The sequence below is a fragment of the Pinus tabuliformis genome, chromosome 2_1 (genome assembly GCF_031772625.1).
Source record: "Pinus tabuliformis cultivar Carrire ecotype Pingquan chromosome 2_1, CPIR1, whole genome shotgun sequence".
NCBI lineage: Eukaryota > Viridiplantae > Streptophyta > Pinopsida > Pinales > Pinaceae > Pinus > Pinus tabuliformis.
In genome coordinates this window covers 447,029,997-447,051,540 of record NC_142299.1, presented here as the reverse complement: position 1 = coordinate 447,051,540, position 21,544 = coordinate 447,029,997, and the positions used below count along the sequence as shown (strand labels likewise).

Below are 21,544 nucleotides of genomic sequence, written 5' to 3'. Positions count from 1 at the left end.
ACCATGAATCATATGGTGAAGGGATGCAATATGTAATCTATTAGCGTCATAAAAGTAGCAGGGGAATTTGTCAATCCGAAGGGCATAACCATCCATTCAAAAAGGTCTTCCTTGGATTTGAAGGCGATCTTCCATACATCTGTGGGCTCTATTGGAACCTGGTGATAGCCATAATTTAGATCGATCTTGCTTGAATACTTGGGTCCCTTGAGTTGGTCCAAAAGGTCATCAATCCATGGGATTGGATACCTATTCTTGTCGGTTATTTTATTTAGTGCTCGATAATCAATTCAGAGCCTCCAGGTCCCATCCTTCTTCTGTACAAGTACGACCGGGCTCACATAAGGTGAGGAACTTGGTCGAATGTCCCCTTTTTGCAGCAAATCTTGGATTTTCCACTTGATATCTTCATTTTCCAAAATGGAGCAGTGATATATCGACCCATTGGGTATAGGTTCTCCAGGAGTCAGATCAACCGAATGCTTGACCTGACAGTGCAAGGGTACCCCTGTGGGTGAGGAGAAGATGTCCCTATATTATTCCATGACCTTATCCATGTACTTCTACTGCGTGGAGGAACCCTTCCCAGGGGCCATGGATGTGGCCACAAGCTTCCACTTACTTTGAGAGTGAATCAGAAAGAAAACAAATTTCTCGTTATGGGAGATGATATTACTGCATTTATTAGCACAGATCAAGGAGATGGTGGTAGGTGGGGCTACCTTTGGAATCATGTATAACTTATTACCCAAATAAATAATAACATTCCAAGGCATCTACTCATACATAGCATGACACTTCCATACATATTGTTGACCTAATAATACATCACAAAGTTCAAGAGGAGAAACATGACACAATACCTCGTCCATGAAGGGCTTGATGTTGTAGGGTAGGCGACACTATTGGTTTATGTGCAGATCTCGTCCTTGATGTAGCCACCCAATGATGTACAAATGCAGGTGTGGTGTGGCTAGTAAGCCCAACCACTTTGCGACCTCTACTAAAATGATGTTATTTTGGCTCCTACTGTGGACTATGAATTGCAGCGATGAACCCTTCACCCACATCTATGAGTGGAAGACACTCTCTCCCTCGTCTAGATATTTGGGCTCAATCTTCTGGATCTTTGTGGTGGCAATAGTGGTGTTGGTCTCCACATCAATAATATTCTTCCCTTTGTCATTCCCCTAGTCGGGTTATGAATCAGAGTCGAAACACACATATGACTTTGAAGCATTCAACTCGGCCACCAGTGACTGCTTGGCTTGACACTCACTTGTGTTGTGAGTGGGGATATTATGGAAATCACTGCACTTTCATGTGTCCTTCTTTGTCTTTGTGGTGTTGTTCTTTGCTTCCGGCCTCGACAGGTTGTCTTAGGTAACCCTGCTTTGGCTTTGTCCTTTGTTATGTGGTTTGGAGGTGCCTTTCCCTTGCTTTGGATTTGCATATCCATAGTCTATCTTCTTTAGTTTAAACTTCTGCTTGATCTTGATAGTGTATCAGTAGGCAGAGCTAAGCGAGGAGATGTCTAGGAACTCCTTATTGTCCTAGAGTTATTTGTGGAGACAACCACAGTACTTGAGTACTAGATGCCACTCAGAATCTTTGATACCCAACTTCGTGCAAAGGGTATAACAAATATTTGTGAGCTCTAGCACGTCTTGGTTCCTTCCCTGTCGTAGTGTGGTCCACTTTATGCACTTATCTTCATAGCTTCTGATAAGGTAATACTGCTCCTCGATGGCATCTCAGAAAGAGTTCCAAGTGGGTGCGGCTGAAAACAATGAGGGTTCCCTCTCATCCTTCTGCTCATAGTAGGTTTCCCACCAATCCTTGACGTGGGGAGCAACTTTGAGGAGTCCAAAAGTAATCTTTTCCCTATTGAAAAACTCATGAACTAAAAAATTCCCTTCCAACAGATTTAACTATCTATCTACGACATCTGCATCTATTTGTCCTTCAAATATGGGAATGTCAAAATTCACTTGTACCTTGAAGGGAGTGGTGCCTCTAGAGTGGTTGCTGGATGAATATGAGTCATCTGTCAACATCCACCAAAGGATCTAGGCAAACTTTTCCATCACCATGTTCCTCTCTCACTCGAGGGCTTCTTCGAGCAATATTTTGAGGTATCTCCTTCTCCCTCATCTTTCTTTTCTTCTGCCATGGGAGGTTATTGGGGTTTGTGAGGTTGGTCTTGCAAAGGTTCAATCGGTTCGAGCCCTAACTCCTTATACCCTAACCTCATTGGGGACATGCAAAGAAAAACAAAGAAAGAGAAAACTGCTTAGATACCATTGATCCATACTTATGCAGAAACACAATAGAATGCAGATATAAACATAATCATAGAAATGCAGCAAAACTAAAACTTCATTTCATTAATATCAAAGAACTAAAATATGCTTACATACATAATGGAAATAAACTACCTCAGGCAATGGTAGCTTATCTCTAAGAAAATATGTGGTGTCTACATGCTTATGAACTATGTTACAATGAGGCTTGAAGGCCTATTTATTATTTAGAAACAATGGAAAATGGTAAACACCAAAAAAACTAACCCTAGGAGATGAAGCGCCAAAACTATTAGCCTCGTTAAGATAAATTGGTACATCAACTTCCCAAGGTTGTAACTTTGGCATACGATATCTATTTGATGCACATGATACCTCGTTAGAAATATCTATCCAAGGATTATAAATTTTGACTGCAAACATTAATTTATGATTTTGGTTTGACAATTTTCATAAAAAGATGTTGTTTAGGGCCTCAAAACGGCTCCGGAAGTTCAAGACCCAAAAAACTGCTAAAAATTATAAATTGTGATACAATTATGGAAACTGAAAGAAATATTGGTACAACGGTGAGGGTCCAAGTGGAATAGGTGGGTGGCCACGAATATCCACCTCGATCACTTACAACTACCAATATTTCCTCTGGTTACTATGGGAATTTCACCATTCTATCCTGCCTCACTCACCACAGTATTTCATTAATCTGTTGAAGAAAAAAGTTGACTATACTCTATTTAGAAATATTTTTCACTTGCAAAATTTAATCTCCTAATCCTTATTCCAAAGAAAGATGATATTTTCCATTTTTAGTACCATATAATTTCATTTTCAAGTTCTCCCATATCTTCCTTCCTTTTGTGGTTCGTGCATTTGAAGATGGAATTTCCATCTTCATATTTTGATTTCGTAACATGCCTGAACATTGTACTACTGCTATAGGGTTGGTATGCGCAATGTAAATATTCTCCTAAAACCAATTTTAAGGCAACAACTTGTGCATAGTATTCCATTGTTAATGAAAATTTACCTTTCCTTACATATAATGAACCATAGGTGTCAAATTATGCCTACGATCTCTAAAACACAATCCACTACTCCAAGCTTGTTCCCACTACCAGGACTCCATGATCTGCCAATGCAATAGAAATATGCATGGCATCTACATTATACCCTTCCATGGTTGTAACCACTGTGCTAGACGATACAATCAACATCCTACAATTGTGTTCTCTATGATGTGTGCATTTATAGATTGACCTCCCACTTTATATGAAGCCTTTAGTAGCAATTGTGTTCCTTCAAACTTTTTTCAATGTATTTCGTATGCCAAATAGGCATGCATCATCAAAGCATTATAACAATGATCCATAAAGCAAACCTCTCTTCATGTCACTTTTGTTTTAAAAAAATAAAAAAGTCTTCACACCTATAGGACCATTCATAGAGTCTTGGATGCGACATTACATAAACCTACCAGGTAGAATTTGAACATAGATCATCTTCACAACACATTCTCCAATTCGAAGGTTAACGATGACCAAACAAGCTATTTGAATCCAGACAACTTTGGCTAACAATTCCCTGCATAATTCCTTGGCCATTTCGGTATGAACAAATTTTAAATGGGAAATTAAAAGATTATTACATCTAATTGGACAATAGAATCCAACCCAGAAATTTGCATAGTGGCAAGATCTCGGTGGTCTCTTTTAACTTTTCAAACTTAATTCAAACATTGATTAAGATGTCAAAAGCTTCGGGGGTGATGCTAAAATGACCAACTTTGCAAAAACCTATCAAAAAATTAGCAATTTGAGTAGGGGTGTTGAGACCCCCTTGCAATAAATGTTGTAGAAGAACTTGCACTTTACCAAACATTCTTCCATTACAAGGGTTGTCATCAAATACGTCTCTATGAAATCCTGCTTAGTTTTTCCTAGTTGAAAAAATCTCAGTGCAAAGCGAGTATTCCCCTCATAGAAATAGTTGAACTGCATGGACACACATATTCTCCCATGCATATCCACAAGACCATTTCCCTTGGAGAATACTATGAGGCGCTAAGGCATTAGACTTGGAACTTTGACCAAGAAATCCAATGCAATTTCATTGGGTAGTCCAAGCTGAATGATGTCTGAAGACTCCCCATCACTGTCCTTGATTTTTTTTTAGTTCTTTCTTCTCTGCCTCCTATTGCCGCATAGATATTTGTGAAAAGGGTATATGACTAGTAAAGAATTTAATTTTCAAATTCGATTAGGCTTAATCCATTTCCATTGTCACTAAACACTTTGCTTCTGCATTTTGGAGTTTGATATTTAAGTAGTTATTCTCACACAAGCTAGCAAGGGCTTCTATTGTATGCTCTTCAAAAGATGATAAATCCTTGACTTTCTTAATTAATACTTGTTCGATAAATATTCTGTTTGTCATTTTTGTGCTTTATGCACGATTATCATAGATCATAAAGGCTGAAGCTAATTCCCCTATTGTGCAAGACTGAAGACTTTCACCAAGACTTGAAATTACTGAAGGTAATCCACTTTATATGTTGGCCAAAGAACACATTGCATTTTCTTGCAATGTTGTGCGAATTCTCATTGCATGAACTCTTTTGAAGGTGAAATTATTGCATTTATCAAACTTAAAATACCATTAACATTTACACTATCATGTCTTGCATCCTTCAATTGAGTAGGAAGGGCTTTGAGAGCACCAGCATCTTTTGACTGAACTGAGACTTCATTTCCAGATTACAAAAGCTTAAGAAGTTGTTTAGTAGCTTTAGCTTGCAAAGATTGAGGACAAATGGACTCTTCTGCCAACATCATACTAGCAATAAGGAAACATGCACATGCTTGAGCAATAGAATGGCCATTTGTTAGTAATTTTACTAGGATATCCACACCACCTAATACACATTTTAGTTGGTTGGAATAAATCTCTTCTTTATCCTTTGCCATGAAAAATAGAAATAGTGTGATTATAAATTGAAACCATAATATTTGAATCTCATTTTCATCATTTATTTTCATTTGAATCAGTGACCCTGTTAATTTTCAACTGAAAATATGAGGATGTCCATGGAATGGGAAATGGAATTCCACTGATGCAAGATGATTCTCAACTCCAAAACTTCGATGAATTAAAACCTTCGAATTCATCTTCAAGGAGTTATGCGGATCAACACAGGGTATTCAAGGAGTTTTAGGTTGGGGAGCATGTGTATTTGTGCATCAAGCCCAAGAAAATTTGATTGAGGATTAGATCATGTGCACTGCCTCCAACAGTGAAATTCCATGATGTTTTCCATATTTCAATGTATATGGATGTAAATACCACCATGAGCTAAGTTATAAAGCTCCAATAAGCGGTATGGTTGTTATATTGTCATGTTGTCATGATGTTTTTCTTTTGAGTAGGTTATTCATTGTAAATACTGCAACGAGCTAAGTTATAAAGCTCCATGGACAATATGTTTGATTTTCAATGATTTTTCTGAGGTCATGGGGTGGTTTAACATTGAGGATGGCGTTCCCCAAGGGGGAGGGTTCTGTAATAGCCTGGTGAAAAGTTCATGTAATAAAAGTTAATAAAGGAAAAATAAGACCAGGATTAAGGGACACTTATTCTAAGTTGAATGTTGGGCAAAGATATCCTAGTGGGCATCACTGGATGCGTGTTTTTGGCTAAGGAAGTTGGCAAAGCCTAAGGAAAAAAGGAATATTTGGCACATTTATTTATGAAAATAAAGGAAATTAGAAGAAAATTAAGGTGAAAAGTCACAGGTTGCATGTGAAGAGGAAATTGAAGGAAAATAATGGAAAATGAAGAAATTAGAGGCCTCATTCATAAAAAGGCTTATGAGGATCAGTGGGCAAGCTAGTTGCTCACCTTTTGTTAGTTCAAGTTTGGAGATCTATCATTATTCTCTCTCTCTCTCTCTCTCTCTCTCTCTCTCTCTCTCTCTCTCTCACACACACACACACACACACACACACACTCTTGGTCACTTAGAGTTTTTTTGGAGAACTCTAGCTTTGGAGCAAAGAAGGAAAAGCTAGCAAAGGGAAAGGAAAGAAAGCAAGGACCAAGGAAGCAAAAGCAGGATTGTAACACCCTCCTCCTACATCTACCCATGTAACTAGCCAGCCAGGGGTAAACTTGCGACAAGAGGCTACTATAATGGTATTCAACCTCCTATGTGACCTTAAGTAAGTGGAGTCGCCAAAATGAAACACATAGACCTCCAACACTAACCTTAGGACCCACAGGAACCAAACACGCACCTTAGATAGCATACCCCTGGGGCCTACTAAGGTTTTGACCCACTTAATCCAGAGTAAAACTCCCTAGACATAACCCAAGAGAGTTATAATTCTTTCGATCCCTTAGCCAGATGCGTTAGTCTCTAGGGTAATGCTTTGTTTAGCCACCAATTCCAGGATTTGAGCCACCTTTTTAGGCCCAAAGCCCAGAAAATTGCCCAGAATGGAATGATAACATAAAATTGGTAAAAGTACAGGTAAACAATGATGCCAAAGAAATAAATTAAAAAAGACCATATCCAGACCCCTACTAGCCATGATAGGCATTTCATCAAATATATCATCAACATGTAACCTACAGGTGTAAACAATAGGATTAAGTTAAGGGATCTCATACTTATCTGAGAATCACCATGGACCATCGTTTCCTCATGTCATTCATTGCCTTATCATTTATTAGGACATAGATACATTATCGATTCATAAACAAATAAAAACATGTTGAGAGCCATACATAGATGTTGCCACAATATATACATATAACCAACATAATAAGAACAAAAATACCATAAACATACTAGCCATCCAAATCCACATATACATCAGTACATTTACACATGAAAATCAAGGGAATGAATTTCTCATTAATGAATGAAATGAACCAACTGGAGATGTGACTACCACATTCCACCTGACCGTAGAATGGCTGAGCCAAATCTGTCTTCATCTATTCACCCTCAAACCATATTCCAAGCATGAATGTGGGATCTCATTGAACACATCAATCAAAACTCATCCAGGGCTTCCAGAAGTCATCCACCTAAACCCATGAAACATAGATTCCACCTCACGATCGCACATCACAACGCCATCATTAGATTGGTCTTCATCCAAGCCTTCCAGGGCTTCCAGAGCATTTGTTCCAATGAAGGCTTCCAGTACTAGCAACTCAACCCACAACTGCCACTAGGATTCCAGAGCGTTTGTCTAACCAAGGCATCCAGGACTAGTAACTCAACCCACCATAGGCTTCCAGAGTGTTTGTCCAACCAAGGCTTTCAAGACTAGTAACTCAACCCAAGTTGTTACAGGACTTCCATACCATTTATCCAATCAGGGCTTCCAGGAACTAATAACTCAACCCAAGCTAAGGAAACATGAGAACCAACCAACAACAAACAATAAAAGTAAACCGTCAATCACCATGGCTATTCAGGAAATGGCAAGGCTAGGTAATCCACCGTTGATCGAGTCAATCCTCCATGCCAATGGCAAATCACAACCAAGAAGCCACATGCATATGCCATGCATGCCAAAACTAGTGAAGAAATCATACATGCAACTTGGTACCTGCAGCCAAATATGATGTAGTTGTTGATCCTGATGCCTTCTTTCACTTTCCTACTCTTCCTTTCCCTTCTTTCTCCAAAAATCCAAGTATGCCACACCCTCCAAGAGTGCTCCAAGAAAACTATAAGTGTCCAAGAGTATGAGAGAGAGAGAAATAATGAGAGACAAATCCAACGCTAAACTGAAAAAAGGTTACCAACTGATCCTCATAAGCCTTTTTATGGATGAGGCCTCTATTTTCTTCATTTTCCATTATTTTCCTTCATTTTCCTCCTCACATGTAACCTGTGACCTTTCACCTCCCTTTTCTCCTAATTTCCATTATTTTCATAAATAATTGTGCCAAAAATTCCATTTTTCCTTTCCAAAGCCTTAGTCATTCCCTTTGCTAATTTCCTTAGCCATTAACAATCACAAGTGATCCCCACCACTAGGATTGTTCCCAACATTCAGCTTGGAATAAGTGTCCCATCAACAATGGTTATTTTTTTCCTTTATTAACTTTTATTACATGGAATTTTCACTAGGGTTGTTACAGAACCCTCCCCATTGGGGGACATCGCCCTCGGTGTTCAATCACACAAATACCTCAGAAACCTGCTGAAAGAATACATATTTCTTGTGGAGCTTTATAACACAGCTCAATGCAGTATTTACAATGAAAGATCTGCTCAAAACAAAACATCATGACAACATGCCAACATACTGCATAGTGGAGCTTTATAACACAACTCATTATGGTATTTACAATGATCATCCTACTGAGTGCCAACCCATATGACATCATAACATCATGCTAACATAACCACATGATAGAATAATAACATGAAAACATAACCATAATGACATGATACCCATACCTCATAGTGAAGCTTTATAACATAGCTAGTTACGGTATTTACATCCATATATATGTGTACATATAGAAACATCACCATAAATATAGATACCCAAACATATGCCACATCATATACCAAAACATATCACTAAACACCATATCTAAGCATATATCGAAACATCATAAAGCATATACCAACCACCATAAAGCATATACTAAACCACCATAAAGAAAATACCAATCCACCATAAGCATATACCAAATCACCATAAAGAAAATACCAATCCACCATAAAGCAACTACCAAACCACCATAAAGTAAATACCACACCACCATATCAAAGCTGATTTGCCTTAACCGACAAACAATGAAGGATACATAGCGTGCATTTGATCCGCCATCTCCCATGTAGCTTCAACGGGCCCAAAGTGCTTCCATCGCACTTTAACTTGCTTGATTGCTTGGTTTTGGAGCATGAGCACCTTTTTCTGCAATATACACTGAGGCTCTGACTAGAGTTCTCCATCTAGTTCCACTTGCAATACAGACTAGTCAATCATATGATCAACATCTTTAACATACTTCTTAAGCAAAGATACATTGAAAACATCGTGGAATTTCACTGTCGAAAGCAGTGCAAGTCGATAGGCTACCAGCCCAATCCTCTCAATGATATTGGAGGGTACACAAAACCGTGGTGCTAGCTTGGCACATGAACAAATCCACAACGATATCTTATTAGGTTTGATACGCAAGTACACCTGTTCCCCAACCTGGAACTCCTTAAAGGACTTGTTCTGATCTGCATAGCTCTTCTGGCTATCTTGTGTTGCCTTAAGGATTTTCTTGATCACTTGCATTTCCTGTTCCATGTCTGCCAACATATCTGGTCCAATCAATACCCTACTAACCGGATCACTCCAACTAATGGGAGTGTTGCAACTCTACCCATACACTGCCTCAAAAGGACTAATCCTCAATGACTCTTGATAACCATTGTTGTATGTGAACTCTACCAAAGGGAGATACTCTTCCCACTTCCTTTGTTGATGCATCACATACATCCTCAACATATCCTCTAATATCCTATTGACTCTCTTTGTTTTTCTATCTATCTATGGATGATAAGTTATGTTGAAGGCCAATTCTGTGCCCAAACCTACAAATAACGCCTTCCAAAACTTGGAAGTGAGCTTCATATCCCTATTTGACACAATCTTCTTTGGAACACCATGTAGTCTAACCACATCTCAGATGAATACTTGTGCCACATCGATAGCTGAGTATATAGACTTCACTGGAATGAAGTGTGAAACCTTTGTTAACCTATCCACAATGACCATAATGGAATCATGCTACTTCACTGTCTTTAGGAACCCTATGATGAAATCCATGGAAATAACCTCCCATTTCCACTATGGAATTGCAATCGGTTGTAGAAATTCACTTGGGTGTTTACACTCTACTTTCACTCACTGGCAGTCAAAACACCTCGCCACAAACTCTGTTACATCCCTCTTCAAATTCAGCCAATAATAATATATCTTCACTACTGTCAATGTCTTCTGATAAATTGGGTGACCTAAATAAGGTTTCACGTGAAACTCCCTCAACATCACCTTCCTGAGCTCACTTCTATTTGGTACATATATTTGTCTCGGAACCTGACAAATCCATCTGTTGTAAGACAATAATCCATACTATGTGCACCTGCACTTGTACCTGTACTGTTGCATGTACCTATACCACTACCTGTATTTGTATCTACACTTGTACCTGTACCTATACTATCACATGTACCTGTACTAGCATCCTATTGTAACCTACACACAATCTCCACATACCTAACATCCTGCTGACTTGCTTGCAAGATCCTATCCTGTAAGTCTGTCCCATAGGAGCTCATAGTTTCCAAGTGATGTACCTATACCCATCTACTAAGAGCATCTATCACCCTGTTCTCTTTACCTTTGATGTACCTGATCTCGAAGTCAAACTCGTTGATCATGGCCAACCATCTAGCCTGCCTGGCATTCATATTCGGTTGGTCAAACAAATATCTCAACCTAATGTGATCACTCATAAGTAAAAACCTCTTGCAAAGAAGATAGTGTCTCCACATCTTCAATGCATGTATGATCTTTGTCAACTCAAGTTCATGTGTAGGATAGTTCCTCTCATGCTCATTTAGTTTCTGAGACTCATAACATACCACCAGCCCATCTTGCATAAGGACTCCACTAATTCCTCTCTTGCAAGCATTTGTGCATACCACAAACTCTTTGTTTGGATCTGCAATCTGTAACATTGGTTCATGTGTCAACAACTATTTAAGTTGTTCAAAGCTAGCCTCCCAATCCTCTGTGCATTCGAACTTCTTACCTATCATCTGCAATGATGTGATGGGATAAGCAATCTGCGAGAAGTTCCTGATGAACCTCTTGTAGTAGCCTGTCAAGCCCATGAAATATCTCACCTCATCCACACTCTTAGGAGCTACCCACTCCATGATGGCCCTTATCTTCTCTAAATCTACTGCAATTCCCTCCTTGGAGACAACATGTCCCAAGTAATGTACCTCACTTTGGAAGAAACTACACTTGATGAGCTTAGCATACAACTGATGCTCCCTCAACAACCTCAACACTGCTACTAAATTCTCGGCACACTCTTCCCCATTTTTAGAATATACCAGTATATCATCAATGAACACAATAACAAACTTATCCAAATATGGAAGCAACACACTATTCATCAAGCACATGAATGTAGCTAGAGCATTAGTTAAACCAAATGGAACAACAACAAAATCATAATTCCCATACCTGCTCCTAAACAAAGTCTTGTAAATGTCCTCCTCTTTGATGCATACTTGATGGTATCCAGATCTCAAGTCAATCTTCGAGAACACTGCTACTCCCTTTAGTTGATTGAACAAGTCATCAACCCTCGGCAAAGGGTACTTGTTCTTGATAGTCACTTTGTTCAGCTCCCTATAATCAATGCATAATCTGAGTGTTCCATCTTTATTCTTCACAAATAGTACCAGTGTGCCCCAAGGTGATACACTTGGTCTAATATATCCCTTGTCCAATATTTCCTTCAACTGGAACTTTAACTCAACCAACTCATATGTGCTCATCCTATAATGTGCTTTCGATGCCAGAGCTACTCTTGGCACTAACTTAATAGAAAAGTCTACCTCCCTGTGAGGTGGCAACTATGTAATGTCGTCAGGGAATACATCTTGAAACTACTGCAAAACAGGGTACCTGCTCAACACATCGGCATCCTCAACTTCCTCACCCTTATCACTAGAAATGTGTACTACAAATAGATTACACCCCTTCCTGTGGCTACACTTTTCTTGTATAGTTGTCACGAGCCTAACTGATGTGGATTTCTTCTTACCCTGCAAGACTCTTAGTTCCCCATTATCATCAACACACTCAATAGATTTGTCATAGCAGTCTACCTTAGCTCTATGTAGATACAACCAATCCATGCCCAAGAAATTACTATATGAACCCAATGGTAATACATTTAAATGTGTTGCGGTAGGCATACCATTCAAATCAAATGCACAAGCTCTTACCCAACGATTGACTCACTTCTTTTTACCTGTAGCCAACTGCACTAACCAAGATTCTGCATGCAATTCCTTACTCAAACCACACTTATCTACCAAATCAGGACTAACGTAGTTATAATTAGATCCAGGGTTAATCAAAATAAAAATAACTTGATTATAGAGCTTACCATCCATCTCAATGATAGATGCCTAATGATCCACCTATTTGTTATCCAATGCTGCATAGATACATGGAATACTCTGACTGACATCCCCAACAGTCTATCCCTCCTATGCATTGTATATCTGAGGTCTACCACCCTAATTCTATGGACAATATCTCCTGTGATGATCTTTTCCACAAGTCCAACACTCTATAGGCTTCCAGCCTCTGTCCTTATACATTTCTTTAGATCGATGTCCCTGTCCTCTATCTGATGCATTGAATCTCTTAGGTGGTGCAACATTCTCCTTGTTATCTGTACCCTGTGGCCTTGCTCACTTTTTGTCCCATTTTCCTTTGTTCTTTACATTACCTCTCCAGTCTGGCTTAGTCTCAGTTCTATGCTTCGATTATTCATAGCAATGATTCAACTTCCCAATGACTTCCTCAAGTGACCGAGGCTCATCATATTCAATCTGATTGCTAAATGTTAATGGAAAACCACTGATAAATCTTTGAACTTTAGCCTTCTCATCAGTAAGATATGGTACATACCTCAATAGTTCCAGAAACATGGTCGTGTACTCTTCCTTTGTCATTAACCCCATCCTTAGCTCACAGAATTCTTTTTCCTTACTGTCATAGTACCTTTCTGACAAGTGCTTCTTCCTGAAAAGCCTCTTGAACTCCCTCTAGCTAGAGTCATCTGTCCTGATGTCTCTAACCCGCTTAACATCTTCCCACCAGACATATGCTTTACCTTTCAAGCTGAAGATAACTATTCTGGCCTTCATGTTGTCTATGTACTCATGCAACTCAAAGAATTTTTTCATTCCAAGTATCCAAACCTCTGCATGTTCCGGCTTCTTCACATCTCCATCAAAAGTAGCTGGCTTTTCTTTCTTGAATTCATCCGGAAAGTATCCCCTATTATTCCTTCTATAAGGATGATAGAAATGATGACCATGATGTCTATTAGAACCATAAATAGAACAATACATGTACTCATCACCCCTCCTATCCTGAGTGTCCAAAACATGTCATCTCTCACTGTGTTATATCTATCTGACCTGTGTCTACCAGGAGATCTACTACCATATGCCCCATTAGTTCCAGTCCATGGCTGATCCGAAGCAGCCCTTGTCACTGGAAGTCTAATAAAATCTGAAGAAGTATTTCATTAACCTTTGCTTGCTTCTCTTGTGCCTATATGATTCAGTCATTATCTGCCTTGCAACTCCTTATCTCTTCTTTAAGATTCTTAGTGTAACTGCCAAATCAAAAGGATTCCCAACACCATACTACTCTTCGGATTCATAGGGAGAGTCTTTGTAGTCAACCATTTTGCTATCCATTTGATATTTCTTCCTACAAGGCATAATATGTTAGATCAACCAAATCACAATAAACCAACATACCTTAGTATAGCTCGAGGAGGATACCTCATCTGTAAGATAACCAAATCAGCATGATACATGTATAACATAGTCATAAAATCATATAGACATACACAAATGAATGTATCAACACATAAACATCACTCTTGCTAGGGTCTAGTCATCAATGCAAGGCCATATCAATAATGCATACTATGACCTCATGCATGAAAATGACCATTACTCCATTGTACACATTTCCATATGCAACTATCAACATGCATAAGCAATGCCATATCAACTACACCTATGCATAAATGCATGTAGTCGAGCATAAGCGACCAATTCTTGTAATCAACCTACAAGACTAATACATGTAATCAAAATATTTAAGAATGTAACCTAACATACAAGGATGTAAGTAGGTGACCTAAAATAAACATATAAGCGACATATAATCCATATACAATCAGTCACATACTTATGAAAATGCATTTCACTAAATCAATATCAAATTCTCCATGATAACCATACTACAACCATAATCAATCATCAAGCAAATGCAACAAGCACATGTTATGCAAGTGTAAGGGACACACATGCAACTAACATGCATGCATGATCAATACACTTCCCATCTAGTCCGAGAGTTGAACCATGCTCTGATATCACTCTGTAACACCCTCCTCCAACATCTACCCACGTAACTAGCCAACCAGGGATAAACATGTGACAAGAGGCTACTATGATGGGATTCAACTTCCTATGTGACCTTAAGCAAGTGGAACAGATGGAATCATAACACATAGACCTCCAACATGAGGCTCGGGACCCACAGTAACCAAACAATCACCTTAGACAACTTGCACCTAGGACCTACTAAGGTTTTGACCAACTTAGGCCAGAGTAACACTCCCTAGACACAACCCAGGAGAGTTATAATTCTCTCCAGCCCTTAGCCAAATGCGTTAGTCTCTAGGGTAACGCTCGGTTTGGCTAGCAATTTTGGGATTTGAGCCACCTTTTCAAGCCCAGAGCCCAAAACACTGCCTAGAATGGAATGATAACTTAAAATTGGTAAAAGTACAGGTAAACAATGATGCCAAAGCAATAAAATGAACAAGACCATATCCAGACCCCTACTAGCCATGACAAGCATTTCGTCAAACATATCATCAACATGTAACCTATAGGCATAAATAACAAAATTAAGTGTAGGGATATCATACTTATCTATGAATTGCCATGAACCATTGTTTCCTCATGTCATTCATTGCCTTATCATTCATTAGGACATAGATACATTATCCATTCATAAAAAACTAAAAACAAGCTAAGATTCATACATAGTTGTTGCCACAATATATACATATAACCAGTTGTTTTAGCAGCTACAACCACCCTCCAATTTTTTTCCTTAGCTTCATTTTGAAGCCTCCTTGCCAAAATCCTACGCAGTTGGTCTTGCACTTCCTAGGTACTTGTGTTTTCAATTGAGTTTATTTTTGGCTTTATAGCTTATGTTTTCTAACTTGTCTTGTTTTCTGACCACAAGCTGACCTCTTGTGACTTAGTATTAACCCGGTTCTTGTGATGTCTTGGAAAACTATGCAGTCCTAGAGCACAGCCTCCTCCACTATCAGTAATTGCGTAGAGTAGCCCAACAGTGAGCTTTATCTTAGGAATTGTTTAAACCTAGTTGACAGCATGTCTTCAGCTCAAAAACTATGTAGAGCATGCGAGGCAGCCAAATCCACTTAGCCTAGGAATTGTGTAGAATCATTCTTCAGCTGTTATCGACTACATGTGTCAGTAGGTTGCTTGGTTCCCTCCAGAACTCACAATTCTTCCTTGCATGCATGACAACCTTTCTCGAAAAAGAAAAAAGCAAAAATAAAAATGCATCCCTATAAAATAACGATCTATTTTTAGCAAGCGTGAGTTACACTCGAGTTGATTTTAGAAACTTCCTGCCAAGTGTCGCTTTTTCCTAGATTTGTGGCATGCACGTCATAAACCCTAAATCTATCAAATCTATTTAAACGACACCTCAGAGCTCATTCTATACATTTGATCTTGGAGCTCTCACATTCCCGAGGCATCTAGGAACCTTCGATGAATCTTTTCCAAGTAAGTTTTTCTTTTTAAGTCTTTTGCTGCTTTTTCTATCATTTTTCTTTTCTTGCCTTGTTTGAGTGTTGTTTTGCATGTTTTACTGAACGAATGCTCACATTTTAGCTTATTTTAACATGTAGAAGTGTTGTTTCAAGTTTTGCATTGCATTTCCTTAGTGTCACATGCATGACCATGTTTCTGCACTAACGATCGACGTTGCGAAGACTCTCTTGATGTGCTTTGTTGTTCTTCCGTTTGACTAATTCCTACACTTGGTTTTATTGCATGCATTTCCATTCAGTCATATATTCACCATATTTTCCCATGCATTTAGATCTACTAGTTTTCAAGTCACCCTTGGGCAGATATGGATTTCCTTGGCTCAGATCTTTCTTTGCCCGGCATGCACTACGCATTCCTGGACCTCAAGGTTCTGCCATGGCTCCAGGAATTGTGTAGAAGCTTCCTGTCACTGGCCTCCAGCTGGGCTCTGTGCAGTTCTAGGAGACAGTGTTGAGTCTTTCCCACTCAGACTGCACAATGCATAGTTCCAACCAACAACATAGCCAGAATGAACTATGTATTGCGCAGTTCCAGTCCATAGTCAACCTCACTAGACTGTGCTCTACACATGTCCATTCAACAACACATCTCACTGAAAGCTGGGACTGTGCAATGCATAGTTCCAGCTAACTGTCCCCAACCTCTGAGAGTCACTACTATGAAATCTTGTGCAGCAGTCACCCAAATTTTTGCATGATCAATCCTTGAAGTGATATGTGTTTTTAAACTGACACTTTCTTGCCATGAGTGTTCTCTTTGTCTCCAGGTATTTCAGTTGTTGAGAAGTCTCTCAGCAATACAAGCATCATGGTTTCCAAGAGAGCTAGGTCAAAGGAAATTGTAGAGAGTAGCACTGGAGATGTAGTTGAACAACTACCTATGAATTTTCCTATCTATGTAGACACACAACTGTTCATAGAAAAGGACATGAAGATCACATGGAAAGAAATAAAGGGCATATTTGCAGGCAGTTTCAAGGAAGATATAGAAGATCGACAAGTCTATTTCAACATTAACAAGTCAGGCTTGTACAAGATTGCATGCAGGTACCCTGCCTTCCCATGCATGAATGTCATTGACTGGGTTGTCTCACATATTGATCCTGAGACAATGACATTGAGCAATACCATTGGAACATAGCTTGACACCTTCAAGACGGAAGACTACCATCAGATATATAACTTGCCGCAGCGGGTGAATCACATGGACACATTATTCTTCACTCCCAACAGTAATGTGAATATTAGAGATATCATTAAGCATTGGGTAAAGGGTTACCAACTCTTGGTCATCTTCGCATGTTTCTTGTATGGTCAAGAGATCACAGAGACCTTCCCATGGAGTTGGGTGATTATGTTAGATCAGTTGGCAAATGAAGGAAGGCCCTTCAATTGGTCAGTTTTGTTGCCTCTTCAGTTGAATGTGCATGTGTCTATTTCCTGGAGTCCTCCTAAGGATGGACAAGAAAGATTCTTTATGTCCACATACCTACTTGATGAAATCTGTGCCCAACAACAGTTCCTTGGCATGGGTTGGACATGGACATCATCAGAAGACGTTGTGAACATTTATTGCAATTTTCTCATTGAGTGAAGCTACTGAGGAGTCATGATGAAACTGTCTAACCACTTCATCGCCCCATTGTACAAGATGATCTCTGAACGGGATCTGCCTTGCATGTCCCAAGAAGTGACGCAGGCATTGCTGAACATTGCAGATTGATATGCCTCACCTGATGGAACCTTCATGAGGATGTTTGGCACAGAGAAGCCTCCACATGATCTACCAAGGTTTTCCATAAACAATATGGTCATGCAAGAGGTTTCATACAACATCTCCACAAGGTTATCATCAAGACTGCACAGGAGGAAGAAGGCACTATGGCCCACTCTTCCTTTCCAGATTGTGTTGTACAAGATCCATACTTTAAAGGATGCAGATGTTGAGGCTGAGGACTTGAAGAAGTTGATATTCGACACTAAGAGATTCAATCCGTATGATCCTCACTGCATATGCAAAGAGCACAATGTGAAGGTGTAATATCCATGGATCCACGGGAGATGTCATTGGTGAGAGGAAGAGCCTTTGAGGTATTGTTGCAACTCCTCTAGGCTCAATGAACTGGTTAGCATAGTAGTAGAATGGAAAGCAACACTCCATGCAGTAGCACCATAGGAAGCAACAACAACAACAGTAGTGAGCATAAAATCGGTACAAGACAAAGGCAAGAGGAATATTGTTGAGAGCACATAGGTAGAGAAAAGCTACAAGTTTAAAGAGGATCCAATTGTTGAGAAATTAGCTTTGGAGATAGAGGCGAAGAGGTGACAACGTGAAAGGAGAGTAGCACAAAGAAAGAGGGATAAAAAATGACTAGAAGAATCGGAAAGGAAGTTGTAGGAGGTAGAGCAGAAGCTCAGAGAAGAATAGGAGTTGCGCAGAAGATAGAGGGAAGCACAACAGGAACGGGATCAAGAACAGGACGAAGCGCAAGGTGCATTGTCAGAGTAAACTATGTCGATACAAGTTGAAGACTCAGATATTCTAGCAGCAGATGAAGAACATGGTGAGCTTCCACATGGACAAGAACTTGCTCAACAGGATGAATAGATGATTGAACGGATGATTGAATAGATGGACATGAAGATGGTACAAGAGCAGCAAGATCAGGATATCGACCTCATGCCAAGAGCAGCCGAGCTCACCCCACGGGCTTCACCACCTCCGACATTAGAGAAAGTCCAGAGTGAATAACGGGAGACTCTTCTCCTTGATGATGATCCAAAGATGGATGTGTGCAATCTCGCATTTGACAAGTCACAACAATGGATTGTACAAGAAAGAAGAAAGAAGCTTCTAGATGATCATACATCACTTGCACACATAGAAGAAAGGGTGATTGTACCATATGTGAGAAGACATCCAGTTGCCATGACCGAGGCTTCTAAGGCTTATGCAGAAACCACAAGTTCAATGGTCAAGTTCTTGATATTAGAGAATGATCAAATGGCAAAGGACTTGCAAGAGGTCAGGCAAAAAATACAGCAGTCCACGGGATCCGCAATGAGAGAGATTAAGAAAGGAATAGCGGCAGAGATATCTATGTTAGAGGCCATCATGCTGACACTGTATAGCATATTTTTCACTGTGCACAAAGTGGTTATCCATCAATACGCCTTTTAGCAGAAGTGCATGCAGACAACCCAAACTCTCAAATACATTCATGTTGATATCATGCACATGCAGGAGTGGACAATGAGCTACAAGGGAGCCCTGCTTTACTTGCACAAGAAGATGAAGCCATAGGTTGAGCTAGACAAATCACAGATTCAAATGTTAATCCAGAACTACGAGCATCTCCCTCCACACATCACTACCATTGATTCTTCCTATGCACGGTTGTTCAGGAGTCTAGATGTCATAGTGTGAATGCACAAGATCGGTTGCATCGAAACCCTCACAGAGGACAGAAGGAAGAACCAAGTCATGTTGGATGTCGACGAGTACATGGAGCAGTTGATGTGCGAGACCACCAGTGATGACTTACAGTTCAGCACAAATAACTTGTAGAAGTACGTTAGTGGTCCAACCACACTCAAGACAATGCTGCACATGCTTTAGGATGAGCTGGACAGAGGTTTCAAAACCATATACACGGAAGCCATGTAGGCAGGAGTTTTCTTCGACAAAGACATCATCAAACAATACGAGGACACTATAGCATAGTACCAATCTTGGTGTCATCTCTTCACCGAAGATCACCGCGAGGAGGTTACCGAGTTGGTCTTTCCACAAGACCATGAGTGATGTTGTTTGTCTTTTAGTCTAACTAAAGCCTATTTTTTCCCACATTGGTATATGTGGAAATTGTATTATTGTAAATATGTTGTAAGTGAAATTCCAAGTGTCATTAGTGGAATGTAAATAGTCACTATTTTAATGTGAAGAGTCATGAGGGTAGTTCAAGAGTCAAAGGGGAATGCCAATGGTCACCCCACCCTTTGTTATACATAGAACCTCATAACTCATAGTAGAGGCTTTTGGGAGCCGGGATTTTAACTAGGCATGGCTAACAGAAGGCTTGGAGAGTATTGTGATGAGCCTTGTCTTCTCCATAGTGTAGAGTGTGTACATCTCTTTGGAGTAGCAGGCGGTGTGGACTGTAATGTTCAACTATTGGGGCAAGTGGTTGTCATGGTTTATGTATGGATGGAACTTTCACTTTATATAATATAACAAAGTCAACACATTTTCATGCATATGTTTTTATTGTAGTTGGAATATTCTGGTTGCTTTAGCAATGTATGTTATTTAACTTACGCATTTGTTTATGTACTATTTTTTATATGGTTGTATGAATCTTGTTGGAGACTTGTTGTTGGTTTAACCAGTCACCTTGGATTGTGGACTACTCCACTTCTAGCCCGTGATGTCCTTCTTCTCATGTGTTCCTTTCAAGTTGCATACTATTATAGACTTCTAAGGGACACACTTTATTTTCCCCTTCGTGTGTTAGAACCCCCCATGCATATCCCTTGACTCACTGCAAGGTCACACACTTTCTTCTGACAAAGATATCACACTTACTTTTATGCACTATCGCAGTCAAGGCACTACTGTACTACCCACTGCTGGGACTCCTACTCCAAATGGTCTGAGGTCTAGTTGGGACTTCTTACTGGGGAGACCCCGTGACATGTTGGTGGGTCTAGCACCATCAAAATTTTTGGTGCTAGGAGGGCCAAATGACAAGTTGAGTCCTCAAAGTATTTTTTGAATCTCTATACATCTTTCATGACTTACATTACAATCCAACCCCTAACATGTCTGTCTCACAGACATGATTTTGAAGTGTCAGAGGATGTTTACAATGACTTGTCACATAATACGTATGATGGTGAAGGTGGAGCATCCTTTCTTAGTCACGGAGTTGCCTTCATGGGCTTCTATGAAAGCAATGAAATCCATCAGGATCATGTTGCCTGCTCGTTGTTTGCATTCATGTTCCGAGGACACACACTGCAATGGTTTGTCACATTGCCTGCAACATCAATTCACTCTTATGATCAGTTAATTAGAGAGTTGGCCCATGCTTTCTATCATTATGATCGTAAAGCACTCAATAAAAAAATTCTGGAATTATAGAAAGCACCAGATGAATCCCTTTTGCTATTTTGGGATTGCTTTCATAATCTCGTATTTCAAATCCTTGAAGATGAAATTCATTGGAAATTTCTCAATGAAATATTTCAGTATCTTCTTCACATATCTGAAAATATGCATATCTTAGAATTATTCGAACCCCTCCCATTATACCTTGGTGTTAGAGCTTCGAAATCTAAGACGGACAAGGTTGTTGTCACAAGTGACCGTCCATCCTCTGCTTCTAATCAAACAACTTTGCTCTGCAGTACGAGGTGGGAGAATGTGTGCACACATCTATTGCACTGTAACATCCTCCCACACCACCTTCTCTGCATATCTACACAAATTTGGC

At 39.6% G+C, this 21,544-nt stretch overlaps 1 pseudogene; it reads right to left on the bottom strand.

Annotated features, from left to right (window-relative positions):
- Window positions 1-3,904, bottom strand: part of LOC149200847 (E3 ubiquitin-protein ligase BRE1-like 1 pseudogene) — an 80,076-nt pseudogene extending 76,172 nt beyond the window's left edge.
- Between the last annotated feature and the right edge of the window lie 17,640 nt (window positions 3,905-21,544).